The sequence below is a fragment of the Palaemon carinicauda genome, chromosome 23 (genome assembly GCF_036898095.1).
Source record: "Palaemon carinicauda isolate YSFRI2023 chromosome 23, ASM3689809v2, whole genome shotgun sequence".
Lineage (NCBI taxonomy): Eukaryota > Metazoa > Arthropoda > Malacostraca > Decapoda > Palaemonidae > Palaemon > Palaemon carinicauda.
Genome location: NC_090747.1, coordinates 92,992,615 through 93,008,001, shown reverse-complemented (window position 1 = coordinate 93,008,001; position 15,387 = coordinate 92,992,615). Strand labels below are relative to the sequence as shown.

Below are 15,387 nucleotides of genomic sequence, written 5' to 3'. Positions count from 1 at the left end.
TATCTCGGTGTGGTATTTTTCATAAGCTGGAAGTTGGGTTTTTATCTCTCTCTCTCTCTCTCTCTCTCTCTCTCTCTCTCTCTCTCTCTCTCTCTCTCTCTCTCTCATATGCTTCTTAACCTTACTCTCCTCACCTACGCAACTCCCACCTTTTCATCTGGGGCCCACCCACCCTATCCCCCTCCACCCCTGAAGCCACCCTTCCACCTTTGCAGTTTCTCCCCTGTCCCTCCTCCTTTCCTCTCCCTCTCTCTGTCTCTGTCTCTCTCTCTCTCTCCCTTTTCCCTCCCCTCGCGAAGACCTCCCTCCGTAGTCCAGGTTGCCATGACAACCTCACAAACTCTTCGACATGACGCCCGTTGGAACTGATGCTGAATACCAGGTTATGTTACGTTATTTGCCTTTATATTCGTCTGCTGTACATCTTATTGGTCCCTAGCACTATGCTGTGGAGTCGCTTTATCCTCTATCAAAAGAATTTATCTGGGTTATGGCGTCCAGAATTTAAATATATATCTTGGATTGATGTCCAAACGATACTTCTTTTTCACTCTTTCTAAAATACCCCGATTGACCTTGTGACTGTAGTGGGAATTACTATTCTTGTCCCCTTTAGAAATGTTTTGATTATTTCAGGCTTCCTATTGGTCGGCCGGGTAACCAACCGGTGAAACCCACACTTTCTTCAGTGGTCTTCTGGTTTTTCCTTTGTTTCGTCGGAGTTGGCTTTGATATTGTACTGATATATATTTTTCAACTTTGTTTTTCGAGTTTATTAACCCTAAAAAATTTGATATATATCTGAAGAAGCGTTTATTGGATTTTTAGAAAGTGGTCAAAATTATTCTTTATTGTAAATTTCGCATTTATTGACCTGCTTTCTTAGGTATATATATATATATATATATATATATATATATATATGTATGTATATATATATATATATATATATATATATATATATATACATATAATCTATTATCTAGCCATATATATCTATATATCTATATATATATATATATATATATAAACCTGCTATTACTTTAAAGAAGCGTTTATTGAAATTTTAGAGCGTGGGTGAATATATTGATTAATATATTTTTTTTGTGTGTGATTTCGATTTGGGTTCATCTTCATTGTCGCAATAAAACCTATCTCATATTACCACACTGTATAATTTTGATTAAGATTACAATAACTATATTAATAGAACTCAATTACATCCTGGTAATTGGATTCGGTTTTTCTTTTTAATGACCCGAGATTGATTTGGCAGCCACAAACTGGTTAACAGTATTTCTCTTGATTTGGAAATTATGTTGTATATAATGTATGTATAACCAACTAGTTCTGTCTTACAGCTCTGAATATACAGCTAATTTTGTCTCTCTCTCTCTCTCTCTCTCTCTCTCTCTCTCTTTCTCTTTCTCTCTCTCTCTCTCTCTCTCTCTCTCTCTCTCTCTCTCTCTCTCTCTCTCTCTCTCTCTCTCTTATGTGTTCTTTCGTATGGGGTACACCACCTAACCTTGGCAAATGTCAGTTTTCAGTCAGAATTATGATTTATATCTTTTAATATTTAGATTTTTTATACTAATGCTCCTATTATTGTTATTTTACATTAATGTACTCGTAATCACAAAACAAAAACGATTTGGAATCCGTATTAGAAAAGTAAACCTGGCCGTGATTGAAATATTATGTTTAGCACCTTTTGACATATTTTTGTAGTCTAGATTTAACTTTCTTCAGTTAATTGTAGTTCAAGCCTGATTTCTGATGATTTAATTTTCCTGTTAGAATTATTTATTTTCCTGCATGTAAATGAGTAATTCATTGTTGCTGGAACAATTATTAGAGAAACTTGAAGGTCTCCCAGACGACTCATTCTATCTGTAGTCCATTTCTTTTAGCGAGTCATATTTGCACCGACTCGCAGCGGTGCCCTTATAGCTCGGAAAAGTTTCCTGATCGCTGATTGGTTGGACAAGATAATTCTAACCAATCAGCGACCAGGAAACTTTTCCGAGCTAAAAGTGCACCGCAGCGAGTCGGTGCAAATATGACTCGCTAAAAGAAATGGACTATAGTTGTCATAGTTTGTTGGCTAAGAAACGGCAGTTGTTTCTTCGAAGTTATTAAGGAGATTAAAAACTATATGATTTCAATGAGTGTTTTTATTGTTGTTGTTGTTGTTAAACGCCTAGCTGTAAATATACAAGGCCAAAGGATCGAATAAGGAAAAGCAGTCCAGCACAGAAAAAAATTAAACGGTGAAGTAAATATATAGATCAAATAGGAATTTATAAAAAAATATAGAAAATAATCCAATCTGTTGATAAACCACTACATATGTTGGTCCTTCCTTTGAAGAAGAAAAACAACAACAAATTGACGGTACCATCAAGATAGCCAACTCTAACCTCAGACAGTGAAAGGCCATGGTACAGAGGTTATGGTCGCCTTATTTTTAGAAAAGGTGTTTGGTATAGCTGAAGAGTCTCTTCTACTCTTATCGTGTGGGCAAATAACCGTCGGAAAATTACACAAACTTACAGCATACGAGGAAGTGTATGGTGTAATATACTATATATATATATATATATATATATATATATATATATATATATATATATATATATATTCTTTTTTTTTTGGTTAGTGAGATCGGTGTTACTATATGGTCATGAGTCATGGTATAATAACGAAACAATCTCCAATAGATTTAGTAGATTTGAGAATAAAGCCCTCAGAAGGATATTGGGAGTTAAATGGCAGGACAGGATTAGAAATGAAACTGTAGAAGAAATTACATGAGATGTAATGAATAATAAATATGAAATATCTAAAGATCAATAAAAACCTTTAAAATAGATCTGCTACATTAAAGCAGACATTAACAATGTCTGGAACATTATAGGAAATTTCATCCTTTTTCATCCTTAAACACCTTGTACATGATTTGGTTTTAACATAACTTATGTGGTCTATGACAATGTATTTCAATGTTCGGGAAGAGTAATTTTTACTCACTATATTTCAAGTAAATGCTTTCTGATTTTATGATATTATTTTATGACTGATGGATTATTTTAATTACAAAGTTTTAGCCGATTTGTTGATTCCTAAAACAACTTATGTATGTCTAAAATAGAAAATATTTTAACTATTTGTAAGATGATTTTACTAATTGTAGCTCTATATTTTATGAATATCCAATGTAAATATTGGAAATAAAGAATTATTATTATTATTATTTTTATTATTATTATTATTATTATTATTATTATTATTATTATTATCCTAAATGGAAATGATTAGCATTTGAGTATGGCCTCGTTTTTCCTCCCTAGTCATCTGTGGAATAGTTTTTGGAATTCTGGAATTTACTCTCTTCTGTGTTTTAATGTTACCCAGTGTCTCAGTTTAATGGACAGTGGGGATACTTTAACGTCGTTAATGGGTTTGCGAATCGCCTTGATCAGCAAAGCTGTACTAGTCAGGGGCACCCATACTAGGTTGGTTTGCCGTGAGCGATCATATGAAAATCTCCCTCCATCAGCAATCCGCACTAGCCGGCTTGGTGATGAAAACTGGCCAAACCATATAGATGAATTGACATCTGAGGCTTTTGTCCTGCAGTGGACTAGAAACGGCTTCAGTTGTTGTATAAAATCCTAGAAAGGATGACCATTAATATAACATTTCTTAACTTGCAGCCGAGTATACCCTGAAAAAAATGGTAAATTTTTTTTTTCAGATGCAGTTAAGTGTTAACTGAAGAATCGCGATTAATGATGAATAACTTTCAATGCAGCATAGCCTGATGAACTGGTTTTATATATATATATATAAATATATAAATATATATATATATATATATATATATATATATATATATATATATATATATATATATGTATGTATATATATATGTATATATATACATACATATATATATATATATATATATATATATACATACACATATATATATATATGTATATATATATATATATATATATATATATATATATATATATGCAGCAAAAGCCAGTTGGAAATAATGAAATACTTTAGTACTCGGCATTTTCGTGCATTTTAACACACACTTCTTCAGGATGAAATAAAAATAATTTTACCCTGAAGAAGTGTGTATTAAAATTTACGAAAGCTTTAGGTACTAAAATATTTTATTATTTCCTACTGGCTTTTGCTATACATACACACACACATATCTATATCTATCTATCTATATATATATATATATATATATGTATATATATATATATATATATATATAGATAGATAGATAGATAGATAGATAGATATGTATGTATGTGTGTGTCGGGTGGGGGTGGGGGGTTACGTATATGAAAGTCCATCCTGCACACACAGACATTCGAATTAAAAAAACTGTTAGGAAGCTTGGAATGTGGGACAAAGATTATTTTTCTAATGAAAATAAAACTTTTTAGATTTGGAAAAAATGTGTTGCCAGTACAATTTGTATATTGGCTTTCCATTCATCATCGAGTAAGAGTATTTTTAGTTTCATATATTTTTTTATTGCTTTTGCTACGAACATGAAATCCAACACAAATTATTTTCCGAATTGAGTTTTTTCTGTTTTTAGTTCATTTTTTATGAGTAGAGTTTTAGATTTTCGTATTTTAAACATGTTTTTTCTGTTAGTTTTGTTTTTGGGCGGGGGAGGGGGTGGGGGTGGGAGGGGTATAAGTCCCCTTCCCTGGTATTTAGTTTATGGAAGAGTTGGGGAACTCAAGTAGGTCCTTGGCAGCTGACCCATTCATTAAACGATTGACCTAATGTTTTGTCGATACTCGGTGTATGGGTAGTAAAGTTGATCTTTTTATTAGATACAATTTTTTTGAAATATCTTTTCCCAAACGTTTTTCCCTCATTTTTCATTTTTTTTTTCAAAAAATTTTCCCTTTTTAATCTATTTTGTTTCATTTTTTCCCCTAAAAATTCACTACGTCGAAACCTATATTATAGGTTATTGATGCTAACGCAGTGTCATCATATATTCATGTGAGTAAAGGTTGAAATATGATTATATATGGATGCCAGCAATACGTCAGAACATATCCATGCCAATAAATCGTTGAAACATGTACTCTCTTGTTAAACAACAAACCAGAAAATCGTCAAAAAGTATTCATGTCTAGACAAGGCAAAAAATGTATTCCGACAGTTAAATACCGGGAAAATTTCAACAAGTGTTCACTATAACAAAACGCTAATCCATTTTCACACCATCCAAACCTCAGTGTGCGTTGAAATGTAATTATACGCAATAAAAATAAACTAATTACGTTATCAGATTCGGTCGAGACAGCAATGAAGAATCTAATCCGTTCCTAAATGGGAGGAAAGTAACTTCAACAATTCATGAAGTGTTTTTATTCTTAACGTAAGCGTGAAAGACAGGAAATAAGATAGATGCAGTTTATGATTCAGCCAGAGATTCGTTAATGCAGTAAGGAATAGTTATTCCACATCCCTTTTCATTTTCTTGACAGTGGTGCGTGTATTATTATTATTATTATTATTGTTATTATTATTATTATTATTATTATTATTATTATTATTATTATTATTATTATTATTATTGTTATTACAAGCTAAGCTGTAACACTAGTTGGAAAAGCAAACTACTTTAAGCCCAAGGGCTCCAGCAAGGAAAAGTAGCCCAGTGAGGAAAGGAAACAAGGAAATAAACTATAAGAGAAGTAATAAACAATTGAAATATTTTAAGAACAGTAACAACATAAATTAAGATTATGATGATTATTATTATTATTATTATTATTATTATTATTATTATTATTATTATTATTATTATTATTATTATTATTACAAGCTAAGCTACAACCCTATTTAACCCTATTTGGAAAAGCACGATGTTATAAGCACAAGGACTCCTTTTATTCAGGTCCTGATGGTTCATTCAATTAATTAAACTTAAATTTCGTGCTGTGAAAGGTTATGAAATTACGTAAAGAGTAAAATGAACTGAAATCGGATTCTAAAAGGTCGAGATATCATGCACATATTGCTTGCATAAAGCATTTATATCACCAAATTGGCTTTCAAAAGGTCACAGTATCACAGGGATTTTTCATCCAAATAATTTCTTTCGGCGTTGTGAAATGTATAATTTCAGTATAATTTTTATTAGGCAATGTAGAATCACTGGATCAGGGGAAGAACTTAAAGCTGAGTTTGCTTTAGATGGTATTACCATTCAATGAAGACTTTTGTTACAATCCTGGGTCTTCGAGTTTTATACCGTTAGATTGATTGATTGATTTGATGTTCTCTGGCGTCGCAATCCAGATATGAGAAGGCATGAGAAAGGTAAATAGTAAGGATTTAGTAAATTTCCAAAAAATGTAGAGATGTTTCATAAAATAGAATGTAATAGATTTTAAACTGAACAAAAATTGTGAAAATGAAAATGTAAAACTTAGTGATATAGATATTTACTTGAGGCTAAGGGGGAAACAAAGGTCTCCAGATGGATGCTCAATTGAAACTAATTACAATAAAGCACTTGGATACAAATTTCCCCGTATTTGATAGGTTAAATTAACGAGTATCTTTAGTCTATTATTATTATTATTATTATTATTATTATTAGCCAAGCTACAACCCTAGTTGGAAAAGCAAGATGCTATAAGCCCAAGGGCTCCAACAGGGAAAAATAGTCCAGTGAGGAAAGGAAATAAGGAAATAAATAAATGATGAGAATAAATTAACAATATATAATTCTAAAAACAGTAATAGCGTCAAAACAGATATGTCCTATATAAACTATTAACAACGTCAAAACAGATATGTCATATATAAACTATAAAAAAGACTCATGTCAGCCTGGTCAACATAAAACAGGACAAGGGGTTGGAAACGTCCCTGCCTGTAACCTACCGGACCAGGGTTCTATTCCCGCTCAAGCTCTATAGATTCTTGTGATATGTGCAACCTCACCATCCTTGTGAGCTAAGAATGGGAGATTTGGTGGAACCTACAGGTCTACCTGCTGAGTTATCAGCAGCCATTGCCTGGCCCTCCCTGATCCTAGCTTGGATGGAGAGGGGTCTTGAGCGCTGATCATATGTATATATGGTCAGTCTCTAGGAGATTGTCCTGGTAGCTAGCGCATTGTCACTGCCCCTTGCCTCTGCCATTCGTGAGTGGCCTTTAAACCTTTAAGTCGACAGTTACATTTTGATAGTAAATATGAAGTGACAATCAGTAAGGTAACTCTAGAATTCTTTGGTATTTGGTGCAAATTCTTTGTAACCAAATTCTTGAAAAATCTACGATGTAATTTTGAGGCTTTTTATATCAGGCGAAGTTTCACCTTGCCAGTGACGCACGTATTAACAAGGCCTTGCTTTTGACACCTTTTTGAATATCTGGTTACCTGTTAAGTAAAGATTGCTTGCTGGAGAGCTCTTTTTACAATTTAGGACGGTCGAGTTACCATATTGAGAGCTCCTGATATTGTTAGATTTCAAAAATCTTTTGTTATTTATTCGACAGCTATTGTCACGTGATAGGAGGTTGCTATTATATTTTTTTTTTAAACTGTAGTCTGTTCGGCAGCTTTTGTTACTTGTTGGGAAGTGATGTTACCTCTTGTTGAGTTACATATATACATTGACAAGCACTTGTTACCAAGTGGTAGATTACCGTTACGGTGTTACCAATAGAAAAGCTCTCATTAAAGGTTAAAAGGTTAAAGCTGTCTGGTTTCAGTTTCATCAGAATAGGTGCTCACCAGAACGTCAGCCGGGCAAGCCCAACCTCCCACTGAGGTGCCCAACCACAGCAGTGGCCTCCCCAGTAAACATGTTGACCTCATGGTCCTGAGCTGGGATCGATCTGCTGCCATGCGAATGCTAGGCGAAAACGTTACCACTGTACTAGCCAGGAAATGCCCTATTATCTATTGGAAAGCTCTCGATTTCTCTACCTGTTTCACAGCTCTCGGTATATAAGCTGTTGTTGCTTCTTGGAAATTTGGTAATCTATTGAGAAGTTGTTAACTATTAGCAAGACTTCACTTGATGGGAAGCCATTAGACGATACCGGTACATTTTATTATTATTATTATTATTATTATTATTAAATGCTAAGCTACAACCCTAGTTGGAAAAGCAGGATGCTATAAGCCCTTTGGCCCCAACAGGGAAAATAGCCCTGTGAGGAAAGGAAACATGGAAAAATAAAATATTTTAAGAGTAGTAACAACATTAAAATAAATATTTCCTTTATACAACTATAAAAACTTTAACAAAACAAGGGGAAGAGAAACTAGATAGAACAGTGTGCTCGAGTATACCCTCAAGCAAGAGAACTCTAACTCAAGACAGTGGAAGACCATGGTACAGAGGCTATGGCACTACCCAAGACTCGAATTATGTATAGTTTTGTCTTTCAAGTAGCCACTATGGGAGGATTTTCAGATGAATTCCTTATCCCTATCTTTCTTAGGGAGTTGGTAACTTGAGTCCCTTGTTATCTTAAAGGTCTCTCTCTCTCTCTCTCTCTCTCTCTCTCTCTCTCTCTCTCTCTCTCTCTCTCTCTCTCTCCCCAGGCGTCTCAACATCAAGAGGACCGTCGTGCATTTTATGTTCCTTTTTAAGAATTTTTTAGAAAAGAAATTGTTTTGAAAGTATAAAAATTTTCTTTAATCCTGGTTTCCTCTGAATCGTTTGATTTTAATAATAATAATAATGATAATAATATTAATAATAATAATAATAATAATAATAATAATATTGATGGCAATAATGATAATAATAAGGGTGTGTGGGAGAAGGTATATATCCAAATGTATTTTTTGAGCATGGATCTACGATAAATCTTATTTACCCAAAGAGTTAATGGCAATGATATCAAGTTTGCCTCTTGCCAATACCAGCATTAACAGAGAACTGAATGGCACAGGAAATATAGATATGACAACCATTCCCCCTAATTCCGTCGTTTTAATGTAGGCCATATCCAAACTCACCATTTCCAGGTATAGATACTCGTAGAGAGAGAGAGAGAGAGAGAGAGAGAGAGAGAGAGAGAGAGAGGGGGGGGGTTCTAGTATGCTCACGAAGATGTGGAATAACGATTGTTTCACTTGAGCATAACGACCAATTCCATCGTTTGACCTTTAGATAAAGGAGATTAAATTCATTGAAAGGGATTTAGATTTCGGGAAGGGTTTGAATTCTTGAAAGGGATCAGGAAATTAATGGATCGATGACTATTATAATTGGGGCTTTTGTGCTTACGAAAATATGCAATGATATAAGATTAATGGAGGTTTTACCGTTTCGGAAGGTTTAACGTATCATAAGGGGAAGCAGTTATATTAAAGTGCGGTGCAAGAAGGATATACAGATATTACGGATGAGAAGGTAGCATTTGTTTTAGAGTTCTCAAAAAGAATTACAATTTTGAAATACAATTAGACTTCCATCCCTAAAGAAAGCTGTTATTATTTTTATTATTATTATTATTATTATTATTATTATTATTATTATTATTATTACTTGCTAAGCAACAACCCTTAGTTGGAAAAGCAGCATGCTCTAAGCCCAGGGGTCCCAACAGGAAAAAAGGAAAAATGAAATATTTTAAGAATAGTAATAACATTAAAATAAATATTTTCTCTATAAACTATAAAAACTTTAACAAAAAAAAAGACAGAGAAATTAGATAGAATAGCGTGCCCAAGTTTACCCTCAAGCAAGAAAACTCCAACCCAAGACAGTGGAAGACCATGGTACAGAGGCTATGGCACTACCCAAGACTAGAAAACACTGGTTTGATTTTGGAGTGTCCTTCTCCTAGAGGAGGTGCTTACCATTGCTAAAGAGTCTCTTCTACCTTTACCAAGAGGAAAGTAGCCACTGAACAATTACAGTGCAGTAGTTAACCAATTGGGTGAAGAAAAATTGTTTGGTAATCTCAGTGTTGTCAGGTGTATGAGGAGAGAGGAGAATCTGTAAAGAATATGCCAGACTATTTGGTGTCTGTGTAGGCAAAGGGAAAATGAACCGTAACAAGAGATAAAGATCCAATGTATTCGGAGGCTAATTTTTTGGCATTATGTGATGTTATATGCCATTAAAAGGAACAGTGTACATTGATTATATGCACGATTGTGCTACTGTCGAATACGCATGTAAAAGTACTAAAATTGGCCGTATGTTAATGTATGCTGATAACTGTATGCTTACGTACTGGGGCCAATTAGAGGAGGCTAGCAGTGGCAGATGGAAGTTCTATAAAATATTAATGGATGTTAATGCACCAATAATGGTCAGGCGGACAAAATATATACGTTCATTATGCGCCTTAATAACCTTTTCAGGATGGTACAGTTGGATACAGGAATTCCTGGTACACCTCGCTCTGAGTAAGCGCACCCTGCCACACACTTACTGAGTGGAGAGTTCCTATGTGCTGCCCCACCAACCACCTCTCCCATCTTTCTCTATACTGTCTGTACCAGGAATTCCTTCCGGTTTCTAAGCACATTTTTAAAGGTGACGTTGCATCTGATTGTTATTATTTTTTAATGCAACACATGTTGGACCCATTTATAGCTTGCTGGACTGGTGGCTCGTTCGTTATTATTGATTCACGACCTACCACACGTGAACCGATTGCTGTACGACTCAGCCTTGTGCCCACAGCGAGGTCACCACTTCCCTACACCAAAATACACAGTACACAAACACACATATTCACACATGTATATCTATCTATCTATCTATCTATCTATCTATATATATACATACATATATATATATATATATGTATGTATATATATATATATATATATATATATATATATATATATATATATATATATTCAGATAGAAATGCTATACAGACTTCTATAATTTTATTTGCATAAATAAACTATATTTTGAATCCATAATTTTCTAATCAACTGAATTGTTTTAAATCCATATTATTTCCTTCGAGCGGACAATACAATAACAGTTTTTTGTCCAAATCATTGGGAAATAAAGTAGAGTAGCTGTATTCTACTCAGCAATATTGGAAAATTCTTATTGTTTTTCATTTTCAATTTCAGGTAAAGATTGAATACTGAACGACAGCGTCTTTCAAGGTCTGTTGAATAGATTTTTTTTCACTTTGTTATTTTTTATATTTTGGCGATTTTGTGGATGTGGTTTTTATTTTTCCTATGCTGTTGTTTCATATTTTGACCTTGGCCTATTGACCTTTGCATTGTGTAATTCGTCTGAATGGTTTCATGTCTTGTGTATGTTTTAAGGACATATTTTAGTTTAGTATGAACTATTTGTGTTTTTATCGGAAGCTTTAAACGCAGGTTTTTTTTTTTTTCAATGCTTTATTAAAGTTCATTCATGCGTTGTGTTTGTATTTTTGTGGTTTTTTTTTTTTTTTTAGGATTTTCTTGAGCTACGTACAAGACGTGTGTAGTTTTTAAAAATGTATTCATGCTTCTGATTGGTAGTTGGAGAAGTCATAAATATTTTACTTGAATCTGGTACCAAGATTTTTTTTTTTTTTTTTTTTTTTTTTTTACTATAACAGTGAGATTCAGTATTCTCCCGTCCGTTTTTTCTCCGTCACTCTAATACTTAATTCCGAGGTTCTGATTGCTTGCTTGGTGTTTGATATAGGTTGAGTCTGTAGCTTTATATAAATATATATATATATATATATATATATATATATATTATATATATATATATATATATATATATATATATATATATATATCATTTTTTATGATTTTTTGTCATCGAATCTTTCCTGTTAAAGAGTAAAGGAGAATTATTAGCTAAATGTGAAATGTAGAGTTTTCACGTCAAATCAACCATAGCAATAATAGCCGATGGTATGAAAATTTATTTTGCTGTTTTGTGTTATATCATTTATCTTTTTAATTCCAAATTCCATCCAGTAAAGTGGTAGATTGTTATGCGATATTTATCAATATGCTCCTCAATGATTTGCCCTTGAATTAGATGCTGTATTTTTTTTTATATAATTTTTCTTCTTGGATAAAAAGAACTGCATTTTTTAGTTTGTAGCAGATGCATTTCAGTGATGCCTTATGTAATATTTTATATATAATTACCATTCACATTCAAACTGACTTTGACATTGTTGGGTTATGGAGGTAGATTTAGAGGCAATTGTTTAGTTTCCGAGTTCATTAAACTGTAATATATGGCTATGTATTGAATATACAACATACAGACTTCATTATGTATGGCTATGTATTGAATGTATAGCATCTAGACCTCACTATGTATGGTTACACTTGAAAATTTGTATCAGAAAAAATGGTAAATGCCTGGCAATATTTATTCCAGGATGGTTACCGTTTTAAAAACGGATGTGTTGACGTAAAGGAGTGACATTAGGGTCACCAACCCGTAAAATATAATAAAAAAGTATGGTAAAATTGCGGTCGCCTATATTTTACGGAAATACAGCTGAGAACATTATATTTGTACGGAGAATTCCCGATTAAAATTACGGTTTTTTTTATTAACAGTGTATGTATTGAATATATAGCATCTATAGTCCATTTCTTTTAGCGATGCATATTTGCACCGACTCGCAGCGGTGCCCTTTTAGCTCGGAAAAGTTTCCGGATCGCTGATTGGTTGGACGAGATAATTCCAACCAATCAGCGATCACGAAACTTTTCCGAGCTAAAAGGGCACCGCTGCGAGCCGGTGCAAATATGCATCGCTAAAAGAAATGGGCTATAGTCTTCATTGCCATAATTAATTGCACATAAAATACAATCAGACTGAGATCAAATATTATTAAAACAAAGCTTGATACCATCCTAACAGTCACTTTGATGTTGAAAATACCAGCATGTCATTTGCCTGTGCAAGGGCATTCAACCTTTGCATGCCTCTTTACGCTGCGTTATGTTTAGGATATCCTTTCACGTTTAATGTCATGAATATTTCATCCCTTACATGAAAAGTATTCCTTTTGTTATTGGTTGGGCTTTCGGGGCAAGGCTTTAATTCCGTACGACGAACATATCCCGGTTTCCTTGAATTTATTTTTTCTTGTGTGGACGAGACCAATTTATTTTCTGGTATGGTCGAAGCAATTCATTTCCTGGTATGGAAGAAGCAATTTATTTCCTGGTATGGAAGAAGCAATTTATACTGCAATGGACGAACAATTTAATTTCTGGTATGGACGAACAATTTATATTCTGGTATGGACGAAGCAATATATTTTCTGGTATGGAAGAAGCAATTTACACTGGTATGGCCGAAACAATTTATACTCTGGTATGGACGAAGCAATTTATTTTCTGGTATGGACGAAACAAATTATTTTCTGGTATGAACCAAACAATTTACTCCTATGGACGAACAATTTATTTTTTGGTATGGACGAACAATTTATATTCTGTTATGGCCGAAGCAGTTTACACTGGTATGGACAAAGCAATTTACTCCTATGGACGAACAATGTATTTTCTGGTATGGACGAACAATTTATATTCTGGTATGGCCGAAGAAATTTACACTGTGGTATGGACGAAGCAATATATATTCTGGTATGGAAGAAGCAATTTACACTGGTATGGCCGAAGCAGTTTACACGCTGGTATGGTCGAAACAATTTATTTTCTGGTATGGACAAAGCAATTTACACTCCTATGGCCGAACAATTTATATTCAGGTATGGAAGAAGCAATTTATGCTCTGTTATGAACGAACAATTTATTTTCTGGTATGAACGAAGAAATTTATTTTCTGGTATGGACGAAACAATATATTTTCTTGTATGACCGAACAATTTATTTCCTGGTATGGACGTAACAATTTGCGTTGTAATTGTTGAAACGTATAGATAGGAATTTGAAGTGAAAATTTTGACGAATATTTGTCATTGTGTTCATTTATTCATGATGAATAATATATCCCCGAACGCTGGATATAAATTAGAATCTACCTACACTATAATCTCTCAAATATGATAAAGAGAAAGTATATATATATATATATATATATATATATATATATATATATATATATATATATATATATATATATATATATCTTTCCGGTCACGCTCCGCTCTCCTCGTTCCTCAGGGGGGGGGGGGGGGAGTAGGCATACCCTGGGAAGAGTGCGTGTGCGTGTGCATATGTGTACATCTCTATCTAAATATTTCGTCGTCATTTTTGACGGGTCGCGTACACCTGTTTGTAAATATGGGACTTACATCAAATTCTGTGCTAATTTTGAATGTACTTTACATCCCTCAAAATGGGACATGACTCAAAATCTCCGCCCCAATTGAAAGAGGTGAGGTGTGACGTCAAAGCATCTTCCATATACTCGGGATATGCATCTTTAATTCAGAACGACGGCAGTCTCCTATAGGACAAATCCAGAATATCCTTCAGCATTCGCTTCTACTTGGTACGCCTAGAAGGATCCCAGTATTGTTTTTAAGCGAATAGCCAAACACCCCTGGAGTTGTGAAGTTCCAAACTTGATAAAGAATTTAATTACATTATGCTAACCTTCCCCTTCCCACCCACTCGCCCACACGCCCACCCGCCCACCCGCCCACACCTTGGGTAAAGTAAAGATCTCACTCGTGAAAAGTTCTCGTCCAGTAGCTTGAGGGTGTTTTAGGAAGCGGTGGGGGGGGGGGGGGGGGTGGTTGCCTGGGCCGGGTACCCCTTGTGTGAGTGGAGAAGGATAGGTATTAGATTTTTTGAACCGATGATACATAAAGGCTTAAGGAGGCATAATGGGGGACCTTTTTATTTAGGAGGAAAAAAGTGATATTGTGGTTCGACAGGGAATTTCAAATGAGATCAGGTAAGAGGAGAAGAGATAAGCAGGTTGTTAAAAAGGAATAAAATTATATTGATCTTGTCCCAATAAAAGACGCGAAAGAGAGACAAGCATACAGTATAAGCCGTCAAATGAAAACAATAGCAATTGAGGAACACCAGATAACATATGCGAACACATACAGAGAGAGAGAGAGAGAGAGAGAGAGAGAGAGAGAGAGAGAGAGAGAGAGAGAGAGAGAGAGTTTTATGCATGTTTCATGAATTATTATGTGGTACTGGCTGTAGGCTATAAGTTATAATTATGTAATTATTTCTTTGCACGTGCGTGCGTCCAGTCATATGTATGTGTTTATATATATATATATATATATATATATATATATATATATATTTATATATATATATATATATATATATATATATATATATATATATGTATATATATGCATATATATATGTATATATATATATATATATATATATATATATACATTTAT

The 15,387-nt window shown here is 33.8% G+C and overlaps 1 protein-coding gene across 5 annotated transcripts in view; it reads left to right on the top strand.

Annotated features, from left to right (window-relative positions):
- Positions 1-15,387, top strand: part of LOC137617241 (glutamate-gated chloride channel-like) — a 959,538-nt gene that overhangs the window by 173,064 nt on the left and 771,087 nt on the right. For 2 of the 5 annotated variants that reach the window (XM_068347203.1, XM_068347205.1), the window contains exon 3: positions 11,135-11,170. The exons of the other annotated variants lie outside the window; for them this stretch is intronic. The gene's annotated coding sequence lies outside the window, so the exon portion shown is untranslated. The remainder of the gene's footprint in view (positions 1-11,134; positions 11,171-15,387) is intronic. 5 annotated transcript variants of the gene reach the window in all.